The 27,313-nt window shown below is 46.2% G+C and overlaps 1 long non-coding RNA gene across 1 annotated transcript; it reads right to left on the bottom strand.

The window, feature by feature from the left end:
• Positions 1-12,964: 12,964 nt before the first annotated feature.
• LOC309331184 lies at positions 12,965-19,864 on the bottom strand. Its single transcript, XR_014151757.1, has 2 exons — positions 19,184-19,864; positions 12,965-13,330 (listed from the first exon to the last, which is right to left on the bottom strand). It is a non-coding gene; the product is annotated as an uncharacterized lncRNA (long non-coding RNA).
• Between the last annotated feature and the right edge of the window lie 7,449 nt (positions 19,865-27,313).

Genomic DNA, 27,313 nt, shown 5'->3' with positions numbered 1-27,313 from the left:
TATATTTATTCACTTAGGAAATAGGGGAAGCATAAGGGCTGGCAAATATCAGTTTATGAAGAGGAAGAAACTGCAGAAGATTCTTCCCGTTTGCCTCCCACACTAGTACCAAGCATGTCAAGCATCCATGAAGCACTTTGGAAGGTCAGGTCAATCAATTGCTTAGGTTTATTCACAGCTTGGAAAGATGCGTCAATTTCAGAAAGCCACACTTTGGATGAGAAGGTGGAGTGAAGGTTTATAAGTTATAGTTTATAAGTTAAGGTGGAGTGCAGGTTTATAAAGGGACGGATGGCACTGCCCAAAAGCAAAAAGAAATGTTTCAGGACTGGTTTTCAGCAAGGCAATAAATGTGTGTCTAAATCATCCCACAGGAGTGGGGAAACTGGATTGGGCTGTCAAGCCAGATAATGCTTTGAAATGGGTTTCTGAAGATTGTCCAGGTGTTTTTGCCTGAATGGAATATGCCTCTGAACTCATGTCTGTTTCTTGCCTGATTGAAGGATAAAAAGTGAGGGTGTCTGTAGAAACTAACCCACTGTACACAAATACAATTTGCATTTATTGTCCCGCTCAATTTTGACTCTGGCTCTGCATACCACTTGTGTGTGGCCCCTGTAAGGTTGCTCAGAAAGGAATGTGGCCCTCTGTCTGAAAAGAATCCCCACCCCTGTGGGTTTAGATAACCCACAGCAATGTTCCTACCCACAAAAGTCTGAAAGCACAAAACCCATTACAATACATTTGAGCAAAAGAACAAAAATGATGTTGGCTTATATACAGCAACAGAGGATAAACCATTGCAGTGAAAATGAGAGCAGCAAACAGAATAAATCCTTCAACAACATGTAAGATGGGGATCAGGCAGCACGTCCTGTTCTCATCTGAGAAATGGGTGGAGGGGGGTTGCCACAAGATGGATGCTAGCCAAGTCTTTTCTTCCATATGCTAATCCTCAGTGCAAAAAAGGATTTCTTCAGAGGTGCATTCAGTCTTGTGAGCCTGCCCCCCTGCAAAGTGGAGTGGGGCAGTCCCAGGCACAGGCAAGGTACCTTAGTGAAAACTAAGCCATAGTGATGAAATTTGGACATCAAGTGTGTGAGCTAACTTAGTTGGCTAGGAGTCACCTCAGGCTAGCTCAGTGGTATAACCTAGTCTGAGTGATCGACCATGAGCTTCACATGCAGAAGGACCCAGATCCAGCTTCCAACATCTCTAGCTAGGGCTGGGGAAAATCCAGCTGGAAATCCTAGAGTGATGCTGCCAGCCAGTGTAGACAATACTGAGCTAGCTGGAACAATGGTCTAACTTCAGTATAAGGCAGCTTCCTATGTATCTAAAAAGATGTGCTGTGAAATGTGGCTCTTCTCTGTGCCTCACTGCTTATTAGGCTGGCAGTTGGGAACAGGAGGAGAGAGAGAGTGAGAGCGCGCTGGTAACATATTTTTGGGTGCCAGATTTGGCTCAGGGCTTCCAGTTGCTAACACCTTCCTTAGAATGATCTTTATTGACACCTCGTCTTCTAAAATGTGCCTAGGTCAATGTAAGATTCACAAACAAAAATTGAAGAAGTAAACAGCAACAAGTTTAGCATAAGTCTGGATTTCTTCCAAAATGCCAATGAAGTGTTTCATAAAGAGAAAGAAGAAGAACATATGGGCTAGGTAAATTTGATGTTATTTTAGTTCAGTAACCTATAGCAGTCTGTGCAACAGAGAGAAGGCTGGTTAAAAATAGGGTTTAAAAAAATAATTGCAAGGCACTGTCTCTTCCAGGCAGGAATACAGGACAAAATGAGTTAAACATACTTCAGAAAACATTTGTGCCTCTTCTCACCCACTCTGAGAATGCAAGCCCCCTAACCACTCCAAGCAGATTGTGGGGTAGTATTCCCCCACTGCAGCAGGCAAGGGGCATGAACTTAAGAAGTTGCCACACACCTAGTCAGTCCACAGGCCCATCCAGCCCAATCCTGTGGTCTACTCTGACCGACATGGACTTAAGCTGGGACTTTCAAAATGCAGGCTGTGGGTGGGACAATTTTGGACTGTATGGGTGTCCTTCCTCTTTACCATGTAAAAAAACAACAACAACAACATCCAACAGACAGGTTTAGCATAGCCTTCTCCCTAATTAGTTTGCTACATGCAAAAAGCTTTTTCCAATGGGGCAAAACTGAGCAAATTCCAGGTTTCAGTAAGACAGAGCAAGGAGAAGCAAGGCAAGGCATGACAAAACCAGGGGATCTGATGAAGCAAACCAAGGCATGTCAAACCAGAGCAATGGATGGTAGGACTTGTGTAGCACCCTGGACAGCTCCATGGAGAATGCAATGCAGATTCATAGGAGCAAGATTAGGATTTTGCTTCAGCTTTGCTGAATTTAGTAAAAAGGTGCTTTGACAGCATCTCAGGCCTCCTACCAATAATTACCAGGAAATAACTTCCAAGGTGAGACTATATCAGGGATGGGGAATCTCTGGCCTGTGGCCCTCAAAGCTTCTCTATTTGGCCCTTGGGACTCTTCCTCAGCCATACCCCTTCTCCCTAGGCCACACCCCTCACCAGCCCCACTTCACACTCTCCCTGAGTGTTTTTGCCTCACTTGATTGTGCCTTTGAACTCTGATAATGCTACTTGCTTGCCTGGGTGAAAGCTAGAGAGAGGCAGGGGTGTAGAAACTAGCCTACTGTAGAAAGGGAAAATGTATATTCCTTGCTGCACCCACTCGAGCCTCTGGTGGCACCCACCATTGGCATCTAGCCCCAGAAGGTTGCCCAGAAGGAAATGTGGTCCTTGGGCTGAAAGTGTTGCCCAACCCCTGGGCTATATAGATGCAGCACCCCTCTCATACCCATGACAGGCCAAAACTGTCCTGGGATGCATAGTCAGGGATCTTCAATAGCATTCTCTGAAACTGTGCAAACCCTCACCCCCAGGGGGCACCTGAGGTTGCAACCACCTCAAGACAATGAGTCCTGATGGAGAGCCAGTGTTGTGCAGTGCTTAAAGTGTTGGCCTCAGATCCAGGAGACCAGGTTTTGAATTCCCACTCGAGCATGAGGCTCCCTGGGTAGCCTTGGGCCTGTCACTGCCTCTCTGGCTAAGCTACCTCACAAGGTTGTTGTGAGAATAAGAGAAAATGTGGGAGAGAAATACAATTGAATGAATGAATGAATGAATGAATGAATGAAAGAAATGGTGGGATCTACATGCCCTAAAGATGCTGACCTGTGGGATGGATAAGTGAATATACATATCTTTAATTCAGAATGCAGGCAGGGCATAGTTTGGTGAGTGACGTAAGGCAGAATAAGATGAGGGAGAGGAAGCGAGGAAGTGTTCCTTTGCAGTCTTTCAAGGAAGGCAGCATAGGAGTGCAACATTCTGGATATTATTGAGACAGTGAAAAGGGCCTGTGTAAACAAAAGCAGATACCTGAGATATCTTTCAGAAGCACCTTCTTTCCTTCCTTCCTTCGCCGCTGCAGAACTAAGCAGGGCGCCTTTTTCTCGCGGCAGCTGAATGCAAGGGCAGAACCGATATCCATAAATCAGCATATTACTCATTTTCTAGCATTGCAGCCTGACAGCTGTTACAAGAGCACATTGTTACGAACTGTCAGGCGGTGAAGCACAGTGCCTTTTACAACATATGTTGACTTTTATCTAATGTTGTTTCATAATTAGCCCCAGGGAGTCAGAATCTGGGCATCCAACTGGCTGTATGATCTCAGCTAACCTTTGCTTCCACTGGGAGAAAGTGAGAGCCAGGAGGGAACGGCCCTCTGTGACTTAAGGTTGTGGGGGTGGCAGGAAGCAAGAGACATTCTCTTTTAATGCCTTAATTCTATAAACTCTGTCAAATATATTCTAAAATTCTCAGGGTTCCTCAGCAAGTTGGAAGGCATAGGAAGGAAACCTCTAGAGCAGACCTGTCAATTAACCCACAAAACTGCCTCAGAGGTTTTTTTGAAATATTAAGCAGTATATAAAGGCTTTTAAATCACTATCCTTATTATTACTGTTGCTATTATTTATACCCTGCCTTTTCCTCCAGGCTGGGACTCAAGGCGGTTTGCACAAATACTGTAAAAGGAAATGGGTAAAATGAAGAAAGCTAGAAACACATAAAAGATCATCATTAAAAATTATTAAACCCTAATGGAATTTAAACAATATAAAACCAAATCTGTTAAAAAACAGATAATAAAAGCACAGCACTTTTTTTAAAAAAATAGGGTTTCTGTTGTTGCAGCTCCTACCTTATTACTCCTGAATCCAGATCTGAAAATTCATGGGAGGGGGGCTTCAGAAAGTATTCCCCCACCACTATTAAAGTACAAACTAGAGATGTTTCTAAAATTCTCCTCAATGGAATTCCACCTTTGATTATGGATTTACAAATGACTGTCCTCCTCTATCTTATGCGAGAGGGGAAGAGGGTTCAGGTCCTGCTTTTGGACTTCCTGTAGGAAGGACTTCCTGTTTGGCTACTGTGAGAACAGGATCCTGGCCTGAACCAGCAAGCTCTTCTTATGCACCAAAAGTGGCACATAAGTGCAACCTGAATCAAATTCCTCCCCCATCCCTCCTGAAAATGTAGCCCTGATTTGCTTTTGGAAAGAGCTCAGCTGCAAGGGCAAGCAAGTTTCAGAACAGAACTAGGGAAGGGCAAAAATTCATTACCGCCTTAAAAATGTAGCTAGGCTGTTCTTTTCCTCAACTCAGATAGAAGCTAGTTTGGGGAGAAATGCATCAAAATGCAGTATTTTGGATGGATATACGATCAATATAGATAGTGGCTGACATCATGTGTATCCCATTTCCCAAACCAGCAGTGGGAGTGTATTGGATGCAGAATAAATAGGAGTCAAAATCAATCTATTTTTGGGTCTCATAAGTTCTTTCCATCCCATGTCAGCATCACTATGCAATTAAAAATAAATAAATCTGTGAGTATACATACAAACAAATCATCTTATTTTAAAATTTTTATTGAGTCATGAATTGCATCAGAACAACCTCTGAAAGTCAAGGGATGTTTAAATTTGCAACCTAGTTGGTCCCCTGGGGGAATCAGGCACTGCCCCATCGAGCTCAGTCAGCCCTCATCTACCCCCACCATGCCTGTCTTCTTACCTAGAACCAGTCCAGGGGAGGCACTGCCTGTTAGCATCCTCCTCCTTCGCCTCTTGTGGAATCCAACAAAATTGCCCTTGTAGAATCCAACAAAAAGGAGGAGGCTGTGGACAAAGCTAGAATCCTGACTCACCACTGACAAACACAGATGGGGCAGATCAGACCAGTTTCCATCAAATTCTGAATTCCTCCTAAAGCTAGGAGACACTAGCCTTACTGCTGTCAGGGGGATTTTAAACCCCGCTGGCCTTTCAAGTAAAGCTCCTTTGGAATCCTGTTCCATCAGAATAAGTGTCAGAAGTATTCAGAAGGGGGATGTACTTTTGAGCAATCCCTTGCTCATGAAGGCTGTGCTACAGCAGAACTGCGGTAAATCCAAAGGGATTAAACAGTCTGAAGGGAAAGAATGAAGGATCTTGGGCCGAAATCATAATTTTAAAAATCTATAAGGTGTTTTTCCCTATCCCCAAATCCCCATTCTTCCTTGAAATGCAGGTGTGTGTGTGTGCGTGTGTTTTAAATCAATAACATACCCAGTTAAATATGGCTCTCCCTCTCCCTGTCTCTCTCTCCTATTTTTCAAAAGCCAGCTGGCTTGTTGCAGCAGCCGATCCCTTTGGCTTACCAACGGTGGCTACATAATTCATAAGCTCCCTACTAATACACAAATACTGTGTCTCCCTGCAGACCATCTCAGGCAAGCTTGTCTAACTGTTGACTAGGAACCACAAAAAGTTGAGGGAGCGCAACAGGAAACATGAAAGCTCGTTGGCCGGGCCTTAATTGTGAATTACGCAAAGCGGCCCTGGCTCATGAATTATACAGGAGGCCCCGATGCGCGAGGAGACGCGGATGTCGTTCAAGCAATGGACTTGTTTATATGTTCTGCACCGGTGGCTTTGAACTATAGCTCCCTACTTAACTGTAACATCCTCATTTTCTTTGGAGCCAAGAAAGAAAAGAGGAAGATATTCCCAGCTCTGACAATATTTCCTCCTCCTCCTTCCCAGAAGGCTATCTCTTACGCGCACACTTACGCATGCATGCGTGCACACACACAAATCTTCACCTCCTGTTGAATACAGAAAGAATCTGAAGAGCCATGTTTGATGGCAGTTACGACACCGGGTGAGAATTCTGGGAGGGGGAGATGCTGAGCACTTTTCAGTTGCCTTCGGGACACTTTTTGCTCTTCATTGGTTGGGTCCATTATCTAGCCATGAAGCTAGAAGAGCTTTGGGAGGTGTTAAAGGTGCTGAGAGTTGTTAGGAGACCCCCCACAACACACACATAGACAATCCCCTCATGGCATAGCTGTCAACTTTTCCCTTTCCTTGCGAGGAATCCTATTCAGAATAAGGGAATTTCCCTTAAAGAAAGGGAAATGTTGACAGCTATGCCTCATTGAGCTACAGCTCCCTGAGTGGTCTAAGTGCATTCAATATTACAAACATTAATTACATTGGGAAATGATGGGAAGTCTACTTTATTTTATTTTATTTTATTTTACTTTATCTTAGTTTAGTTAGAAAATATGTGGAAAAAGTAATTTAATATTTAACTGTAAATTTATGTAAGTTTTTTTTTCTTTGTATGTGTGGATTTAAGATAGTATATGATATCTATAAATTTTAATAAATGATTTTTTTTAAAAAAAATGAAGTGGTCTAACAGTCAATCTCTCCTCCCAGGGAATTCTGGGAATTGTAGCTACAGTCCCATGCTTTAAGTGTATGGTTGTGTAAGCAGACATACAGTAGTCTAACATTCTAACCACTACACCATATCACACCAGCTCTCACTTTGGGGCCAAGTAGGACCTTTTGCCTAACACACATTTTGACGGGTGGGTTTGTATTTTCACCACACTGAACCTCTGATTGGTGGGACTAGATGACCTGCTGTGTTGCTTCTATATGTAACTTGAGTCACTTTTGGCAACTGGGCGCTGGTAAGGTGTGTTTCAGCCAGGTGACATGCTTTAGGATGATGGGCTGTCCCCGAGGCTTGCTCTCGAGGCTCTGAGGCAGGACAGGTGCTGCCTTTGAGGCCAACCTGCTTCATCCATCTGGAGCTATGGGGCCCTAGGGGGTGCTGGTGCAGCAAAACCTTCTTACTCACCTTTATGGTGTGGTCTGGGAAGCAGGTCAGGCATGCGTCCATTTCCAAAGGCTGGAGTTTAGTCTAGCTAGTGGCTGCAGTTTTAGTTCTCTGTTGATATCAGTTAACCCCCATTGCTTCCTTCTACAGGGTTTCATCCTAAACAAAGAGGTCCTAGCTCAACGTAGCCTGTGTATCTCTCAGTATTTGGCCATCTGGTGTCAAATGCCCGGGTAAACAGGAATGTTTTTCCAGTTCCTCCCAAAAGTTAATAATGAAGGAGACAGGCGCACCTCACCAGGGAAGGCATTCTGCAACATCCATTCTGTAATCCCACCACATCTGGCAGGCCTTCTGTTGCTATTGCTTTGCTCATCACCCGTACCCTGTGTCAGAGCTTGAAGGTTTTATTTTTATCAGTCGTGATTGACCAATTGATAGACTCGCCCTTTTGTCTTGTCTTTTTTTTTTTCAAGAGGATACTCTAATGGCCCGTCTTCTCATCTTCTGGTAATGAATTAAGTTAATTATTCATTATGATTCATAATGAACAAGACGATGCTTTAGCTTCTGGGCCAGCCGGTCTGCCTTGCAGGATTGCGAGGTTCATCTTTCACCCGTACGAGAGGCCACGGTTTCCACTTTTAAAGCCTAACAGACTATTACCATAATCAGATGAGACACAATCCATTGCAATTACCATCTCTTCAGCTAGCTTCCTCTCCCTCATTAATTTTTTTTTTTTTTATCCAACCTCGTCTACAAGTTTCTGCTTGCGGAGTCTGCCGTGTTGGGTCAGATTCAGCTACCTGCACATTCAAGGGATACAGAGCTCCGTCCTTATTTTCCATAGTGGAGGCCACTTCAGGTTCTTGACAGCCACTAAGGGGCTACACAGATAGGAAAGGCTTGCCACTGCAAATGACAACAGTTAAATAGGGAGAAGCTGCCCTGAGCCCAGTAGAGATGGGGGCACAGCAAAGGGACAGCCTTGAGAATTCTGCCAGTTAGGCATATAATGACAATGCCCCAGAATAATGTGATGGCAAAGTGACAACCATAAGATGAGTCCTGCTGCACCAGGCCAGAGACTCATCTAGTCCAGCTTTGTGTTCTCACAGTAAACAACCAAATGCTTACGGGTAGTCCTGAAGCATGACCTGAGTTGCAACAGCAACCCTCCCCAGCAGCCGGTGTCCAGAGTAGGGATGGGCAAATATGTCAATTTCAGTTCCCAGGATACTTCCTTACCCTCCAAGTCTCCCTGTTTTCCAGGAACATCCCTGATTTAGAGAAGCCATCCCAGTTTCTGATTTGATCCCGGAATGTCCCAGTTTTTCTTAGGATGTCCCTATTTTTGTTGGAAACATGTTGGAGGGTATGGAGTTATCTGAGCCCTGAGCTGTCTGGAGGCAATCCTGTATAGAAGGGACATCCGAATCCCAAGAGACTGCGATCTACTCACAGAAAAAAAAGCTGGCAGTGATCTACCCATGGGGGGGATGTTTGCAGGTCAAAGTTGAGGGAGAAAAGTTGAAATTGTCAGCAAAAAATTATGCCGATTTTGGGGAGAGCAGCAACATTAAACGATAAACAATAAGTCTGGTTAGTAGAGCTTTCAATAAAAATACGGGTCTGGACAATTTTTATTTCCAAGAGGAATCAGTTTTATGCATCCAATTATTTTAAGCTGTGCAATATTAATATGTGGAATAGAGCCTTGCTCTGGGTCAGCACGAGGCATTTGGCTTTGTAAAACAAAAGGCAAAATGGTACCTCCTCAGTTCCACAGGCAGAAACCAATTGGGCTGACATGTTAGAATCCTTCTTAAAAATTACTGCACCAGAAGGATGTTGGATAGCTTGGGTGGTGCAAGGCAGGCTATGTGGCAGTCACAAGCCACATGACCTCTGCAGCCTCATCCTCCAACACCTCACCTCTACCTCCCCAATCCCCAGCATGTGCCGCCTAAGGCAACTGCCTCACCCTCCCCAACAGCAAAACCAACCCTGGTGGGCAAGTAAATAAACATAGAACCAGCATATAAGCCAGTTAAAGGGATCAATATAATTAAGTGATAAAGTTCTTCCTTGGACTTTGTTGCAGACTCAGTGGTGGTGGTGGTGTATATGGGCTTAGAAAAAGAGCACATGTATTTCTGTCAGGTTACCTGTCTCGCCTCTCTGCCACTTTGAGGAAGGAAGAGCCCCACCCCCCACTGAAGCCTGGAGTGGTAGAATCCTGGAGAAAGTTTCCCTGCTGACTTTGCTAACTGTATAAACCAGCCCATCGATTCTTTGTCGCCTTTGCTGCAAAAGGGCACTTGGATTCCATAATACGATAAGCCTTTTCCCATCTTGCCACACACAGGCTTCTTAGCCAAGGATTTTGGTATTTTAAAAGGGTGGATTTCTTGAGGCATATATATATATTTCTGACACAAACACAACTGGAAAGGAAAACCTTAGGCTAAAAGCTTGAGGGAACAAAATGGGGTGGGTAGGAAATGCCTTGTGCATTTTGCGAGAGATTAGGGCCAACGTAGTTTTGTCTTAAGCCACTAAAGACTCCTAAAAGCCCCAGTGAAGACTGTGAGCCTCAGAAAACCCTCGCAGGGCTTAGGAAAGAAAAGTCAATTTAAAGTCAGACTAAAGCCTTGCTTAAAGAGTTGGCTGGGTTTTGCTCAGGTTCAGAGAGGTGGCAAAGGAGGAAGTCTGTGAGGAGGGGTTTACTTCCTGGGAGTGCTATGAAGAAATACTTTTGTGGCTCTGTTGGGTACATGAATATTCACAACTGTGATATCGGGGCATTCATATATTATGAACAAATATATCCATCATTGTCATCCTACAGGAGAATATTGCTTGATGAGACAAAAATACGTCTTAAAAATTATTTAGCCATGTTCCTCAGCCTTGAGTTCCCAGAAGTTGTAGGACTACAACTCCCATCATCCACAGCCAGCTTAGCCAGCCATCAGTGATGATGGGATTCATTGTCCAACAACATATGGGGACCCCGGTTTGAGGAATACTGATCTACATGATACTAAGACATGGCTGGAAGCCAATGTCTGGGATTTGGAATTTGTGCTGAGTTTTTGCACTGCAGAGGAATGTGGGCGGGGGGGGGGGGACCAGTAGCTGGTTCCAATTTAAAGTGCAGAATTTATACTTCAAAACTCTTAAGTGGTTTGGGCATGAGGTGACTGGACTATCACTTTCACCCTCATTAACCAGCTTGCACTCTCAAGATCAGCAACAGAGGTCTTTCTCACATACCCACTTTCCAGAACTGTTAAGAATGCAATCAGTATTTGTTGCTGGGTTGCTGCTTTTTTAAGTCCACAGATACATGATTAACTTTTTTTTTTTACATTGCTGTGATGTTTCCTTTAAGTTGAGATGAATGCAAGCTACATAAGTTATGTAAATAGTCACATAGCATATGCAATTTACATTTAACAGCAGGCAGCGAGACAAATAATGTGATGTTTGGCAGAAGGTGGCCTGCAATGGAATGCAAACAGTGTTGGTTGTGACAAATGCAAGTCAGAACGACCTCCTTACATCTGTAATGAAGGATAAGATCATCAGTGGTTGTTTAGCATGGTGGCTGTGTTCTACCTCCACTGTTTTATGCCTCTGCAATACCAGTTGTCAGGATTCACAACTGGGGAGAGTGCCATGGCAGTCACATCCTGCTTGTGAGCTTTCCGTCAGGGAATCTGGTTGGCTATTGGGAGAAAGTGGTGCTGGACTAGACGAGCCTTTGTGATAATCCAGAAGATGGGCCCTTTCTCATATTCCTCTTTGCTTTGTGCCTGGTGAATTCACACACTCCAAAAGTTGTTCTGGTGCTTCTCCCAAATTTCGTGGAATTTTGGCAGGATAAATCATTCCAGCCCCCCTCCCTGTACTGAAGTAAAACCTTATCATTTGTTGAGCCGCTTGTTTAACCAAGCTGAAATCTTCTTGATTAGGTTTGTTTCTTTTGCTCTGATAAAGCAAATGAGAGGTTCTTTAAAACAAAGTTTAATGAAATAAACCAAAGTTGAGATGAACCAATAAAATGAATTTGGGCTTCATTAGGCAATCAAGCTAAGTGAATTAAAGCAAATAAGAGACGCATTTTATTCTCTTGCTGAAATAAATGCCTGTGCTTGTGACATAGGAGTGGATTAAAATGTTCTCAACCCTAGCTGGGTCGTGATCTAAGCTCCTCCACCTGTTAAGTCTTTCGTCACATACCTGCATTTTACATCAAGGTGGCATTGGCTGGATCTGTTGCAGGCCTGGATCTGTTTCAGTTCTTATGTCTTTGGTTTGCTGTGAGGCCCTCCAGACTGATGGGTTTGTTTGTTTGTTTGTTTGTTTGTTTGTTTGTTTGGTGGGGTGTGTTGTCCTACATGTCATTGACCTATTAATAGCATGCTAGGAGCAGATTGAAAAGGACCATCCACATAATCATTCCCCGTTTTTGGTTGCAGTGTGACGCTTCCCCAACATTTCCACAAGATTGTGATCCGGAGGGAGTCTTGCTTTGTTCTATTACAAAAAAAATAAATTGGTACGTTTGTGGCATTAAAAAGCTAAAGATTTCAGCAGGCTGTTATAGGACACAGATGGAAAATAGAACTGCATGTCCATCCTAACACTTTTTGTAGATGTAAGCAACATCGAAAGTGGGAAGAAGCATAACTGCCCCAATACCTTCATGAGCACAGATCTTCACAAGAGCCCAATAAAAAAAGGGCATCTACAGAAGACCTCTGTCCTGCCTTCCACTCCTTTTGAATTCCAGTTTAATTTAGTGAATTTTCTCAAATTAATTCTGGACTTGCAGGTCCAGACCTGGTGAAGCTGCAGGCAAGCTGCGGGCTGAACATCGTATTAGTTGTGATAAAACACAGGACAGCAGTGTGTTGTTGTTTAGTCGTTTAGTCGTGTCCGACTCTTCGTGACCCCACGGACCAGAGCACGCCCAGCAGTACTGGGATTTAAACAGGCCACAACTTTATCGATTATAGATGTCAGCAGGTTTGGGTCTAGGCATTGGGTGTGCATCCTGAAATCAACCACCCCTTCTTCATGTGAAACACCCACACACAAGATTAGAGTTTGGACACATTTTGTCCAGGTTGTACCACTCAGCCAACATCTCATTGAGGCCAGCCACTTTCCATGAATGAGCATATGAGCAACACATGAAGAATTGGAGCCTGTAACAAAATGTTGGAATGTGAAATGCTCCAGCCAGAGCCAGTGTGGTGTAATGGTTAAGAGTGGTAGACTCGTAATCTGGTGAAATGGGTTCGCTTCCCCGCTCCTCCACGTGCAGCTGCTGGGTGACCTTGGGCCAGTCACACTTCACTGAAGTCTCTCAGCCTCACTCACCTCACAGAGTGTTTGTTGTGGGGGAGGAAGGGAAAGGAGAATGTTAGCTGCTTTGAGACTCCTTAAGGGGAGTGAAAGGCGGGATATCAAGCCCAAACTCCTCTTCTTCTTCTTCAGACAGATAATCATGCCCCACCTCTTTTTTCTACAACCAGTTGGATTTTTCCACACAGCCCATATTGGGATTTTAGCAGGTGGGCGTTTTTTAACAGAGTTTGTAAAATCCGAATCATTATTGAGCTTTTTTTAATCTTTTATGTGATTTTAAATATTGTTCTATTCTCGTGTAAACCACTCTGAGCTTAAGAAAAGCAGTATGCAAGCATCTTAAATAAATCAATACATGAAATTTTAATCTCAGACTCTGGCAAAAGATTTGAGGGATATGAGAAGAAGAATTCCCTTCCTTGAAGGAAGCGGCAAACTTGAGGGGGAACCCAACATTTTCCTTCTATTGGATGTGAAAAATCTACAAACCCTCATCTTCATGCTCCCTTCTGACAGAGCCAGCAGGTCTTCCAACTGCCAGTGCAGTTACCCTCAAAGTTTGAGCCAAGCCAAGCTGAGCACAGTTTCTGTTGAAGCCCCCAAAGATTTAATTAGTTAAAGTCTTCTCCTCTTCAGCCAAAGGAGCTTCCCAGAGCAGCTTGCAAAGATCAGTAATAACATGACCACTGTCCTCAGGCTTCCAATCTAAAAGACACAAGATCAAAGGAAAATGGTTTGGTAGGGAGGAGGAAAAAACAAACCCAAGTACTTCTTAACCAAATTAGGAAAAGCCGGATCATATTGGATGAATGCATTTACCAATCTTTAAATACATTTCTCAAGATTTGTTGGGAATGGCTTTTATTGCTCCGCGGTTGACAGCATGGCATTTTGTTCGTGCCTAAAGTTGTTTTACAGGTGGTAGGAAAATATACCTTAGTTACTGCATGATCTTGACTGACATGAGCCCTTGTCCTCCTGGACGTGCCCTGCCTTGAGCAAGGTCTGGGATAGCTCAGTCGATAGTGCATGAGACTCTTAATCTCAAGATCATGGGTGGTATAGCTTTTCCTCCTGTCTTGGAGCCTTAGGCCCTTACATTTACAAGGCAGGGCTGAACTGGTCACCTATGAAGCTGCACCACTGCAGAACCTTTGCTTCCATATTCAGGGCCTTAGCCAGGGTGGGGCAGATACTGTGCTGCCGCTACCATTGGGGCAGTGTCAGGATGCTGTCAGCGGCTCCCGACTGGTTGCCCAGGAAAGTAAAAAGACAAAGAAAAGTTTCTTACAGTCCTTTTTTATTTCAATCGTTGTAGAGAGAGGATATAGAACCCAGCCTTTTGGATAATGGCGTTGTCCCGAGTGAATATCCACCCCCCATCTCTCCCACTTCTTCTTTCCACACTTCTATGGGTGCGGCTATGTGTCCCCTGTCTTTGAGCTCTTTGCTCTCCTACTTTTAAGGCTCACCAAGTTCTGGGAGATGGAGGGCCTGGAATGCTTTCTAATGACAACATGTCAGCCAGTTGCTGCTCCAGCTACCTGCTTCTCCTCTCCCATTATCTCCCAACTTTTCTCCTCATCTGCCTCTGAGCTGTGACCTCCCACAAACCACTTGTAAATCTATACAGTGGTACCTCGGGTTACATACACTTCAGGTTACAGACTCCGCTAACCCAGAAATAGTACCTCAGGTTATGAACTTTGCTTCAGGATGAGAACAGCAATTGTGCTCCGGCGGCGCAGCAGCAGCAGGAAGCCCCATTAGCTAAAGTGGTGCTTCAGGTTAAGAGCAGTTTCAGGTTAAGAACGGACCTCCAGAATGAATTAAGTTCTTAAACCGAGGTACCACTGTACTGTCTTCCTCCTCCTCCTCCTCCTCTTCCTCCCTGGGAGGGTCAGGATGGGGAGGCAGTCTCCACCATTCCTCCTCTGCCCGGTCTCTGACAGGCAATTATTGACCCCATCATATGGCAGCTTCCATTTAAAGCCAGGGTGGGTGCAATGACACAATGGCCCTCTCTCTCTCCATGGCACCGCTGCACCAGCCCTCAATTTCCCTTCCCTCACGTGATTTCCCCCAATAGAGAATGAATCATGAGCGACAGTGGGTTTTTCTTTTGGGGAAACAGGTTGCAAACAAACTTTATTATAACAGATGTAAACAAGGAGTTTTGGTTCTTCTTTCTTCCACAGAAATGTAACAAACCGTGAGGTTATTCATGGCACAGTGCTGTTGCTTTTTATTAAAATGCATACTGTCTCAAGTTATAGGCTGTATGCTGTTCAGGCTTGAAGTTACTTTCTTTTACACAACTTTCATAGATCAGACTTCTCAACACACACTTCAGGAACTTAGGGTTTTAACTGGACTGTTTCCCTTACAGACCCCCAAACCCTCCTTGGCCTCAGAATCACTACTGCCCTTTTCTGTCAGAGTATTCCCTCTGAGGACCTTTTTTTCCTATAAACACCATGTGGGACTTTTCTATTTAAACAGGGTTCTGCGATTCAGAACCTTAGAGCATATACTGAGAGTTCTCGGCTCTCCTCAGCTCTACCACCTGTCAGAACGAACCATCCTGACAGAATCCCTCTCACAGACCGAATCCCTCACACACACTCCTCACTCCACTCCAACTGCCTCCCTTGGAACTATGGCCAATCAGGAGCTGTTGCTAGTTAACTGTTTGCTGGCGGGGGTGGGGATGGGGGACAATGACTCAACCTGCTCAGAAAACAAACTTTTCTGTCACAGTGGGCACCTCAGACACAGGGGGCAAATGTGGCCCTCCAAGTCTCTCTATCTTGCTCTTGGGACACTTCCCAGCCCACACCCTTCATCAGCCCTGCTCCATCAGCCACAGGCAGCATGGTCAGTGGTCAGGATGATGGCAGCTGCCTCCAGCAATGTCTGGAGGGCCCTAGGGTTCGCAAGGCTGAGCCAGAAGATTGCTTTCTAATTGGCCAGCTGCATTGTTGACCCAAACAGGACAAGTTCACATTCTGCATTAATCACATCTGTGCCCACAGTCAATCCTGCCATAGAAACTTTAAAAGCTGCTTTAGTCAGGCTCACTGGTCCATCTAGATCAGTATTGTCTGCACCATTGGTGGTGTATCTCTAGCCTGTGGGCCAGCTTTGGCCCACCAGGAAGTCTAAGGTGGCCCATGGGGCCTTTTCCCCCAAACCATGCCCACCTGTCCATCTGCTGACACCACTGGGTGATGAGCAGGGAAATAGAGTTCAATCCTTCTTAGGGCTGCTTCAGGAGCACACTTCCTGCATGGAATGTGCTGGTGAAGTAGACCCCTGCAGCCAGCAATATTGTTCCCTCCATTCATCAGCTGGTGAGCGAAGGATCCAAGGCTCCTCACTTTGGCTGTATGCACCTATTCCCCCACCAAAGCGAGGTTTTTTGAAAGTCCTTTCGTAAACAGCGCTGCGCCACTCAGGGTTTTGGAGGTTCAGAGAGCAGTGCTGGGCTGTTTGCAAAAGGGCTTTCAAACAGCCCTTTTGCTATGTCTTAAAGTTCCAATAGTTAGGGCTTCAAAGCTCAGTGTCACCTGTTGTAACTGCCCACCTATCAAATTTGGCCCTCCAGGGCTGAGCTGTCACTCAGGACAGAAAAGGCTTCCCCCGCTCATCCCTTGTCTACACCAACAAGCACTGGCTCACCAGAGGGTTTTTTTTTTTGGGGGGGGGCATTCCCAGCCCTACATGGAGATGCACTTGGGGACTGAACCTGCAGCCCTCTGAATGCAAGGCAGGTGCTCTACCACTAAGCTGTGCTCCTTTGCCAAAATACTCTGGTATTTAGATCCTTTGTTTTAAGATGTGACCATTCCCCCATCATTTCCATGCCCCCACCCTCCCCCACAAAAATCCTGAACTGTGTTGTATGATTCATCCACGGAGCAACTTGAACCAGAGGAATTAGGTCCAACTCTGTTTCGTGATGGCACTGGAATACTAAAGTCAGCAAGGGAGCGTTTGCCTGGAGAGATTGGGAGTGGGGCGGGGGCAGGGAGAGAGTGTTCAGTTTATGTTTGTCAGAGTCACAGAGGAAAATCTAATTAAAGATGGCGTCCGAGCTTGGCAAAGACTGTAGATGGTGCCAGAATATAAAACACAGCTCCTACCCACAGATCAGAAGGCAATATTAATAAACCCATGGAGAGGGGATGGCAGGATCAGCCGGTAATATTGATAAAATGCAAAGCAAAGACAAAGCGTCCAGGGAATATTGGATGGCAGGACTGATAAAAAATGAAATAGGGGCCATTTCGACAGGGGTTGGTGACAATATTTCTCCGCCTCCTGCCAGCGTTGCTCTGGTCATTTCCCGGGAGGAAGCATTCATTCCATAGCAGGGAAGGGGGAACCTCAGGCTTGGAGAGCAACTGTGCCCAGAGGCGGAGCTAGCTGCTCCAGCACCCAGAGTGGCATACATGCTGTGCACCCAGGGGTGGGGCTAGCCGCCCATGGGTGTGTGGTGAGTGTCCCAGGGGGTGGCACGGCAAATTCACCCCCCCCCCCAGGGATGACACCCGGGATGGACTGCACCCACCGCACCCCCTTCCTCTGCCAGTGACTGTGCCCCCCGTTCAGCCCTCAAGACTCTCCCCAGGCCATGCCCCTCACCCAGTCCTGCTTTGCATCCCCATCTAATGTTCTTGCATGGCTGGAGTGTGACCTTGAACTTAGATCATGCCTCTTGCTTTCTTGAGTGGAAGATAGAGAGTGGGAGATGTGCCTATAGAATCAAGCCCACTGTGCAAAAGAGAGCTGGCGTGGTGTAGTGGTTAGAGTGTCAGACTAGGACCTGGGAGACCAGGGTTCAAATCCACACTCTACCATTAAGCTTACTGGGTTTGACTTTGAGCCAGTCACTGTTCCTAAGACAGCGCTACCTCACAGGGCTGTTGTGAGAATTAAATGAAGAGGTGGGAAACCATGTGCCCTATAGTGAAACACGATAAATAGTAATAAAGATGTCCTTCGCATTTGTCACTCTTCCCACACATTGTAACAGGCTATATATGCTTTCCTGGCACCTGTAGGGTATTGGTGTGTGTGTTCCTTCTTTTTAGGTGTGTGTGGATGAAAACTAATATTGCCACAACTTTGAAGTTCTCGAGGGTGTTTTGTGGGGAGGGGATGGGTTGTTTGCCTTTGTGTATGTTCAATTAAAGGTATGCAAATTTAAAATTGCCTATCCAGATGGCAACCGTACAGATCGGCAGCTCTGAAACATGATCACAGTGAGCCACCCTTAGTTTAAATTAAAACTATTCAAGCCACAGCTTGCACAAGCACATATTTATGGGGAGGAAATCAATGCATGGTGGTTTATCCCGGCTTATTGCTGCTTCTGGGCTGCAGGGGATCGCTTAGAAAACCTCCATGTACAGAGCCAGTATATCTTTGATTACCAGTTTTCTGAGGTGGGATGGTAGGAATAACAAGGTAAGTCTACCTTTTTATGTTCTGCTTGAGATCTTCTAAACACACACACACAGAGAGAGAGAGGGGGGGGGAGAGATGAAAATAGATTGATAGATTGCAGGGCGACATAGACACAGATCTGATCCAAAAAAGGGAATTATTAGGTTCATGTTTTCAAATACCTGAGAACCGAGTGTCACCTGTCCATTTCTCATGTAAGTCCCTCTTCCCTGCAAACAGTGGTTGAAGGATTTTGTGGCCTTGTTGCCTATGCAGATAGTGCTTCAAGTTGACTGCAGCAATGGCATTATCGACACATTTCAAGGGGAGAGTGGCTGCAGCATCAGGGGCAATTTGAACAGCAATTATGATCTACACAGGAAGGGGCAAGAGGAAGAGGCACGCGAGCCCTGGGAGCCCTGGGTTGCCCACCCGTAATTTTGGTGCATGAATCAAACTCACCAGGAAGGGAAGAATGTATTGAGGCCAGTTGTCTAAATCTCACCGTCTTGAGAGCAAACTGCTTTCCTGCAGGGGACCTTTTCCTGTACAGTGGTACCTCAGGTTACATACGCTTCAAGTTACAGACTCCACTAACCCAGAAGTAGTACCTCGGGTTAAGAACTTTGCTTCAGGATGAGAACACAAATTGTGCTCCGGTGGTGCAGCAGCAGCGGGAGGCCCCATTAGCTAATGTGGTGCTTCAGGTTAAGAACAGTTTCAGGTTAAGAACAGACCTCCGGAACAAATTAAGTACTTAACCCAAGGTACCACTGTATCCAGTTTCCAGAATTTCTAGAGGAGAGCTAGCATGGTGCAATGGTTAGAGTTTTGAGCTGGGAACTAGACCACCAGAGTCCAAACCCTCACTTTGCCAGGTCATCAACTCTCAGGTAGCTACCTGCCTCACAGCAATGTTGTGAGGATGAGAGGGAGGGAGGGAGGACCCCCATGCATGGCAAATGGATAGATAGACAGACAGACTAGCTCCAAAGCAGAATCAGTGACCTGAAATGACCAGCTTATTGCTCACAATGCATTCTGATCCAACCTAACAGGACCAATACATTTGAGGAATGACCGTGGCTCCGTGGTTTGAGCATCTACCTTGCATGCAGAAGGTCTCAAGTTCAATCCCTGGCATCTTCGAGTAGGACTGGGAGACATTCCATGTCTGAAACCCGGGAGGGTTACTGCCAGTCCGTGTAGACAATATTAGCTGGATTGGTGAGTTGACACAGTCTGCTGCACCAGTTGGGTTTCTGTTTGCTTCTGCTTTTGGGGAGCGTGGCTCAGCTTTTGTGCTGAGCTCCACTCCCAAACTTCTAAACTCCTCCCACAGCCCTACCCCAAACTGTTGGCTCTGCCCCCACCCCAGGTGTCAAACTGCTTTCTTTAGAGAGCTTGCAATGTTTGGTTTCTAGGGGAGAGAGGAAAAGAGGTGCCATCCTGCAAGCTAGGCCGCCCTTCCCATTGTCCGGCGTGTTGTGATTGCCAGTCTTCAGTCCGAGCTGGAGAATGCAGAGGGGTCAGGCGATCAGCTGCCCTTGCTTTGGGCTCTGGGCTCGGATAACAGGATTTGTCAAACAAAAGCACAGACCGCCATGCAGCAGAGAGGGGAGGGAGGAAGATGAGCAGCGATGGAAAGCCCAGGGCAAGATGAGTCCGCAGCAGGAGAAGAAGAAAAGGCGCTTTGTGTCATCCATTCTGTGCTCCTTTTTTCTACCTTCAAAGGGGCTTTTGTGTCTGGTAATGCGAATAAATAGTTATCGGAAAGGAATGACCCCCCCTCCCCCAGTCTTGCCGCCTTGTCTCCAAGCTGGTAATCGCTACAGGAAACAAGGTGGAGGTGGGAAAGGTGGCAGAAAACAACATGCTCCGGGGGGAGGTGGGTTGGGGGGTGCTTCAAAAAAGCTTATTTTTTTAAAAAAAAATCACTATAGCTTCATTAGACTATCTGTTTACTGAATATCCATCCTGATTGGTTTGTATAAGGTTTGCAGGGAGGTTACACAATGATTTCTATTTGTCAAACATTGGTCCTCGTTCGTTTCCACAGAGGTTATATGACATACAGCCAAGCAAGTGTTATCTCATACATTCCAGGGCATTTCTGAAACACTCTTCTTATTGAAAATGGGGCGGGGGGGAGAGAAGCCATGGAGTTGTGGGATGATGGGTTTGTTGCACAAGACAGCCAAGTAAACGTCAGCCGTGCCACCTGAATTTGCAGGCATGTGTTAGACTCCCACCTGAAAACAACAACAGCCTGGAAATGCCCTGTGACCCTGCCACAGACAACACAACTTGTGTCGAGATGGCTAATGTTGCCAACTTTTCAGGTGTCTACTATAGCTGTGCCTTTAGCAGTGACTCAGAGAAATATTGGCCTTTGTCTGCATGCTTTAGAAAGCATCACTTGATTTTTGCAGATCAAGCTGCAAGTACAGTGGTACCTTGGGTTAAGAACTTAATTCGTTCTGGAGGTCCATTCTTAACCTGAGGTCCATTCTTAACCTGAGGTACCACTTTAGCTAATGGGGCCTCCCACTGCCACCGCATGATTTCTGTTCTCATCCTGAAGCAAAGTTCTTAACCCGAGGTACTATTTCTGGGTTAGTGGAGTCTGTAACCTGAAGCGCCTGTAACCTGAAGCGTCTGTAACCCGAAGTACCACTGTACATGCACAGGAGCAAGCCAGGGCATTTCCCCCCCCCCCCAGGTCAGTTGGCAAACTGAAAGACAAGCTGTGTGGCTGACAGTATGTGCTGCCTCCGACACAGCCTGTATGTGCTACTGTGCACCATCAATCCAAAAGTCTGATATAAGGCAAGAAAAAGATGGCAAACTCCCACTGGGAAATGCTCTTATAACTTCCCGATGTGCAAATACAGTAAAATAGCCAGTCTTAAATCCAGGGTTATTTCCTCTACAGCCATAGGAAATGAAATGGCTTAACAGAGAAAGCCAACCACAGAGCGCTGTTAAATTCAGCCACTAAACTGGTTGCTGTTGTTAAACAAGTGCAGACAGCCGCTCAGGCAGAGGCGTGTCCCTGATGAAAGTAGCGATTGGGTGGAGAGTTGCAGCGGGTCATTTGCTAGGGAGGGGAAGAAGAGCAAGTTCCGAGTAGTCAATGAACAGCTTGTGGGTAACGCTCAGCTCATTAACAGGCCATGCAGGGAAGCAAGGCAAACTGAGGCAATGGTGCCATCTGGTTGCAAAAAATGGGCAATAGGCTTGGCCCTGGAACAGCAGCGTTTTTGACATTACATCACAAGCTAACATTTATGTCATGTGCAGGTACATTTAAAATTTATTTAATCCGGCTGCTTATTGTTCAGATTTCTTTTTTTTTTTTAATCCTAAATTTTCAGATAAAAGCTGCTCAGAGCAATTTATGGTGTGGGAAGGGGGATCCTGGCTATGTTGCTGCTCTCTCTCTCAGCTGTTTTTCCAAACCAATACCTGAAGCCTAGCAAGAAGCAGAACAGCCAGGCAGGGGGATTTGGAGCACAGTCTGACTCTCCCAAGGCTGAGTTACTTTGCAGTGGGATGCGGGGGAGACAGTGGAACCTACAACAAAATGTTGCAGTGCTGAACATTCTTGCTCAGGGTCCCTTCCACCCAAGACAGGCAACCGTCCAGTGAAGCTGAATGTTGGGAGATTCAGAACTGACCAAAAGAGGTGCTACTCCACACTGCACAGAATTAAAATGTGGAACTCACTGCCACAAGACACACTGATGACCAACAACTTCAGTGGTTTTAAAAAAGGATTAGATAGATACATGGAGGACAAGACTATTGATGGCTATGAGTCACAATGGCTGTGTCCAACTGTACCTCCACTGTCAGAGAATGTAACCTCTGAAGGTTAGTTGCTGGGAATCACAGGTGAGCCAAGCGCTACTGTTGCGCTCAGGTCCTGCTTGCAGGCTTCCCACAGGCATCTGTTTGGCCACTGTGAGAACAGGGTGCTGGATGAGATGGGCCTTTGGCCTGAGCCAGCAGTGCTCCTATTGGGTTCTCTCTCCTGCTGAGGACACCCGCGCTCCCTGTGTTTTGAGACAAGGAAACCATTGCCTGTGGCTTTCTGAAAAGGAACACCTCATCGCTTCCACAGTCAAAATCTGCAACGTGGCCCTATTTTGAACGTGGCCAACATGGAATTCCATGAGCCCATGTCCCCACCAGCCTTGCAGGAAGAAGATTGTTGAGACCTTTTCACTTGTACCTGCTGCCTGTCCCAGAAGAAGAAGAAGAGGAGGAGGAGTTTGGATTTGATATCCCGCTTTATCACTACCAGAAGGAGCCTCAAAGCAGCTAACATTCTCCTTTCCCTTCCTCCCCCACAACAAACACTCTGTGAGGTGAGTGGGGCTGAGAGACTTCAGAGAAGTGTGACTAGCCCAAGGTCACCCAGCAGCTGCATGTGGAGGAGCGGAGACACGAACCCGGTTCACCAGATTACAAGTCTACCGCTCTTAACCACTACACCACACTGGCTCCTCCTATGTTGTTTTCCTTGCCTCACTTCGACTTTCACTTATTTTGTTGGCTCGCATTCCCCTCAAACAAGGGTCCAGGACTGGGCAGGGGGAGGCAAGCAAAGAAGCGGAAGGAAGCACCTGGGCACATATTAAAGACTGTGGCATTGCAGATGCTTCGGGGGGGGGGATGATTTAAACATGACGTCAAAGACGATAAAAGACGATAATGGTGTTGTCAGAGCTGCAGTGTTAACACCAATCAATAATTCACTGATACACTGCCGGTGTGCCTTCAGCTATCATGTCCGCCTTTGGCAGGCGGGGGCAGGGGGGGAACGGGTGCAGTAACAGGCAATTTGGTCCCTTGTGGCCTGAGGCTCATCTTCAAACGGAGGCTTTAATGACCTTCTGCAGCTTCAGATAGGGAGGAATGACAGAATCGACTGAGACTGGGTAAATACCGCCTTTGGTTAAATTATGTAGCCTCTCTGCGTAAATTTTGAGTTGGTGGGTCTGGGCCTGAAATGGCTTCATCATCAGAACAGAAGAAGATCCCTGCTAGATCAGGCCAATGGACAATCTAGTCATAAAATTGTAGAACTGTGGAGTTGGAAAAAGACTGTGAGGATCATCAACCTCCTGCAATGCAGGAATCCTTCACCCAACATGGGGCTTCAACCCACAACCCTGAGATTAAGCATCTCGTGCTCCACCAACTGAGGTAAGTCCAGCATCCTGTTCTCACAGAGGCCAACCAGATGCCCATAGGAAACCCTCAAGCAAGGAGGGTCCAAGCGCAAGAGCCCTCTCTCCTCCTACGGGTTCCAGCAAGTGGTCTTCAGAAGCGTTACTGCCCCCAACTGTGGCAGTAGCCAGGAGTGGCCAGCACAGTGGGGTGGGGCTGCCCCACTGCCCTCCCAACAGCGGGGTCACTCCTGTGTACTAGAGCAGTGCAGAGGTGGGGCAGTGAGATGGCAAGGTGGGAGTTGGATGGGTGCCCAGCAGAATGAATTCTGCGTAACCCTGACCCCCCCCCACTGCCCTGGTAAATGGCAGGCCCAGCCAGCAGAGTTGTAGCCCAAAGCAGGCAGAGCCCATTCCCAAGCAGGAAGTGTAGGGTATTAAAAATGCAGACAAACCAACAATTCATGATTTGCTAGATAGGCACATGATGGGAGCTGAAGCTTACAGAGTTTTTCTGCTAGAGAGAGCTCTGAGAGAGACACTCCCACTGTGCCTTGACAGGAAAGGCTATACAGTACATTATATTATATTATATTATTCTACCTGCCTGAAACACCCTCTCCTTTTTTCCAACTCTTTCTGCCCTGCCAGCAATATGACAATGTCTACATCTGAGCTCCAAACTGGAGACACAATTTTAAGCTAGACTTAAGTATGTATTTGTAACTGAATTACCATTTTAAGCCTGCCTGAACAAAGCTGCTGTATCTGTTACAAGTATTCTGAATGAATAAATGTTTATTTTTACCTTTTACAGCACTGTGATTGTTATTTTAAGGGGGAGAAAAGGAGGAAATGCTAGGAAAATCCAGCCTGACTTAAAGCACCCTGGATTGCTTCAACTAAAAGGCTAAAACTAGCCTATCCAACCTTCCCTTTTAAGCTGCAAAGGGAGGCACTCTGCTGAACTCACAAACATGAGGAAGGGGCTGTTTGGGGGAGGGGGTTAAGGGAAAATGTATTTGATTGCTTGTATTTGATTATATGTTGGCCTTATATTCAACTAATAAAATATTCAAAACAAACAAACAAACAAACATGAGGAAGGAAAGATAATATCTAATGAATATGTCCTCTCCTAACATCTACCGTATTCACATCCCAACAGGAAGAAGGTCGAAAATTCAGGAACAACAGAAGAAAGTCCTTCTTCACACAGCACATAGTCAAAGAGATGGAATTCACTCCCACAAGGAGTGATGGCCACCAACTTAGTTGGCTTAGGCAAATTTGTAGCTACTAGCCACAGTGACTATGTTCCACCTCCACTGTCGTAGTGAATGGGATGCGGGTGGTGCTGTGATCTAAACTACTGAGCCATTTGGGCTTGCTGATCAGAAGGTTGGCAGTTCAAATCCCCACCACGGGGTGAGCTCCTGTTGCTCTGTCCCAGCTCCTGCCAACCTAGCAGTTCAAAAGCACGCCGGTGCAAGTAGATAAATAGGTACCACTGTGGCAGGAAGGCAAACAGCATTTCCATGTGCTCTGGCTTCCTTCACTGTGTTCCGTTGCACCAGAAGCCATTTAGTCATGCTGGCCACATGACCCAGAAACCTGTCTGTGGACAAACAGCAGCTCCCTCGGCCCAAAAGCGAGATGAGCGCCGCAACCCCATAGTCACCTTTGACTGGACTTAATTGTCCAGGGGTCCTTTAACTTAACCTTTCTTATCGTAGTCGGTATGCCTCTGGGTACCATTCGCTTGGAATCACAGGTGGAGAGAGTTGCTGCTGAAGGCATCTCAGAGGCATCTGGCGAAGAGGCACCTTCATGGATCGGGGGCAGGTGTGTGCAACTCTGAACAGGCTCCCACCATCTCTGGCCTCCCATTCTGCACACAGGGGCAGCTTCTCGGTGCTGCAAGCATCACCTTCCCAACAGGCCCTCTGGTCAGTATTCCACGGAGGCCGCCGGCAGCCTTGCGGAACCCGTGACCCACAGACGCCTTGATTAGCACTTCTTTTCAGCCTATTTAGCTACGCAAATGCCTCCGTCACGGCTGAGCAGCCACGTCTTTGCCACTTGCTTTCCCATTAATTCAGCGCGAAAATTGGTGGTGCCTGGAATACAGGTGGAGCCGCTGCCGCCGCCGTTTCCGTCTCGGTTTCCTGACACCTGCCCTCCTCCTCCGCCAGAGTTAATCATGCAGGGAACAAAGATCCCTTTGAATCGCTTAATGACTTCGTTTCCCTGAGGCCAGAGAGAGAAAGCGTGTGCGGCAGCGGCGGTGGCGCCATCGCCAACCGCACTGCTCTAGCACACAGTTGCCAACTTTCGTGACCAAGGTATCTATGCTCCTGAACATTTAATGGCAGCTTGATCCGCAGGCATTAACAGGCAAGAATGTTTCCTCTAATTCACCTGCTAATTTTCTGTTGCTTAAACTGTATTTTTTTTAAAAAAAAAAAAAAGGCAAAAGAGTAGCTCAGACTAAGTTTTATGTTGACCAGTTGGTAACTGCACTCCCAGCATTTAGCAACAAAAGAGTTATCAATACTTGTTCATTTTGTAATATGCTTTTGGTGTTTTCAATGAATATTCCCCCCCCCCCACCACACACACACAATTTTCCACACTATTTTAAATAAATTTTAAATTCACGTGCTCCTGGCTCTTTGGTCACTATCTGTATGCTCACTGGAGCAAATTAATATAGTCTGAATTAAGAACCTAGGTTTTTTTACATGGAAATGAAGCCGCTGAGGTTATCTCTGCATATGAAAATCACAGTGTGTGTGTGAAGCAGCCTTGCAGGCCAATGATATAGAACATTTTGAAAGAGAAAGACAGGGAATGTGGACAAAAAGAATGCCCCTTAAAATAAATCCCACACGCCAACTTTAAAGGCACTTTATTTTCTCTTCACATCTCTAAGCCCCCTCCTCTGTTTCTTTTCCAGAAGTTTGCTCTTGCAAGTCTGTACTGCCATCTGGTGGGATTTCTGTGCAAGTTATCCCAGTTAGTTGGGGCTGAATTAAGACTCATAGATGCCCTGAGCACCGAAAATATTATGGTGCCCCCTTCTATACGTAATTCAAAATAAACACAATGCCAAACTGGAAAAATTAAATTGTGTAGTGGAGTGTAAGGAAGTCTAACAAAGCTTTGAACTTCCCCATGATGACTACTGTGGTGTGGGACTTTTGGTTGGTTGGTTGTTTTTCAAAAACAGAATTCTCATTATTATTTTTTGAGCCATTATTATTTTGCTGATGCCCTAACAACATGCTTGGTCCACCAATTGGGCAACCCACTGCAGCATTTAGTGTAGGCTCCATATTTCTTTGAAAGGGGCTAAGTCACGGATGGGGAACCTTTGACACACAAGACCTCCACATGCAGCCTATGAATCCATTTCCCCCAAACTGCACCCACCTGCCCCAAACCTGAATATTGTATTCAACATCAGGTGTGGGGCAGGCAGAGACATAGTTGGATTAGCAGCTTACCCCTGCAGGAAGCTGGATTGAACTCGATCCTGCAGGGTAGCAGGAACCCCACCTCCATGGGACAACTTTGAGAGGTGATTTGGACAACCCAACCACCAATCACCTGCCATTCGCCTGCCATCATTATTATGTCAGGTGATTGGCAGGGGTACAGTCCAACCTACCTAAGTTAGCCTGTGGGGTTTGGGTGTCATGGACACAGAGGGGTGATGAGACCTCAGAGCCCAGGGACTGGTGGTGGGACTATGAGTGGTCAGAAGGAGAAGAGGGAGCAGACTGGGAGGAGGTGGCATCAGAAGCTGAAGAGGCACCAGGGTTTAGTGAGCAGGGAGAGTATGTGGCAGACAGAAGTCCAGAAACAGAAGCTGAAGTGGAGAGAGACCAAGAGGCAGAAATGAGTCAGGCTGGTGAAGAAGCCAGGGTGTCTCCACTCCTGCTATGACAAGTTCCCCTGCCCCCAGATTTCCCAGGATTAGAAGAGACATGCAGAGGGAGCAGCAGAGACAGGCTAAGGCACCACCATGTCCTCCCACTTCCTGGCCACTTTCACC

The sequence above is a fragment of the Podarcis erhardii genome (genome assembly GCF_964252035.2).
Source record: "Podarcis erhardii genome assembly, chromosome: 16".
Taxonomy (NCBI): domain Eukaryota; kingdom Metazoa; phylum Chordata; class Lepidosauria; order Squamata; family Lacertidae; genus Podarcis; species Podarcis erhardii.
This window is presented reverse-complemented; position numbering and strand designations above follow the sequence as displayed.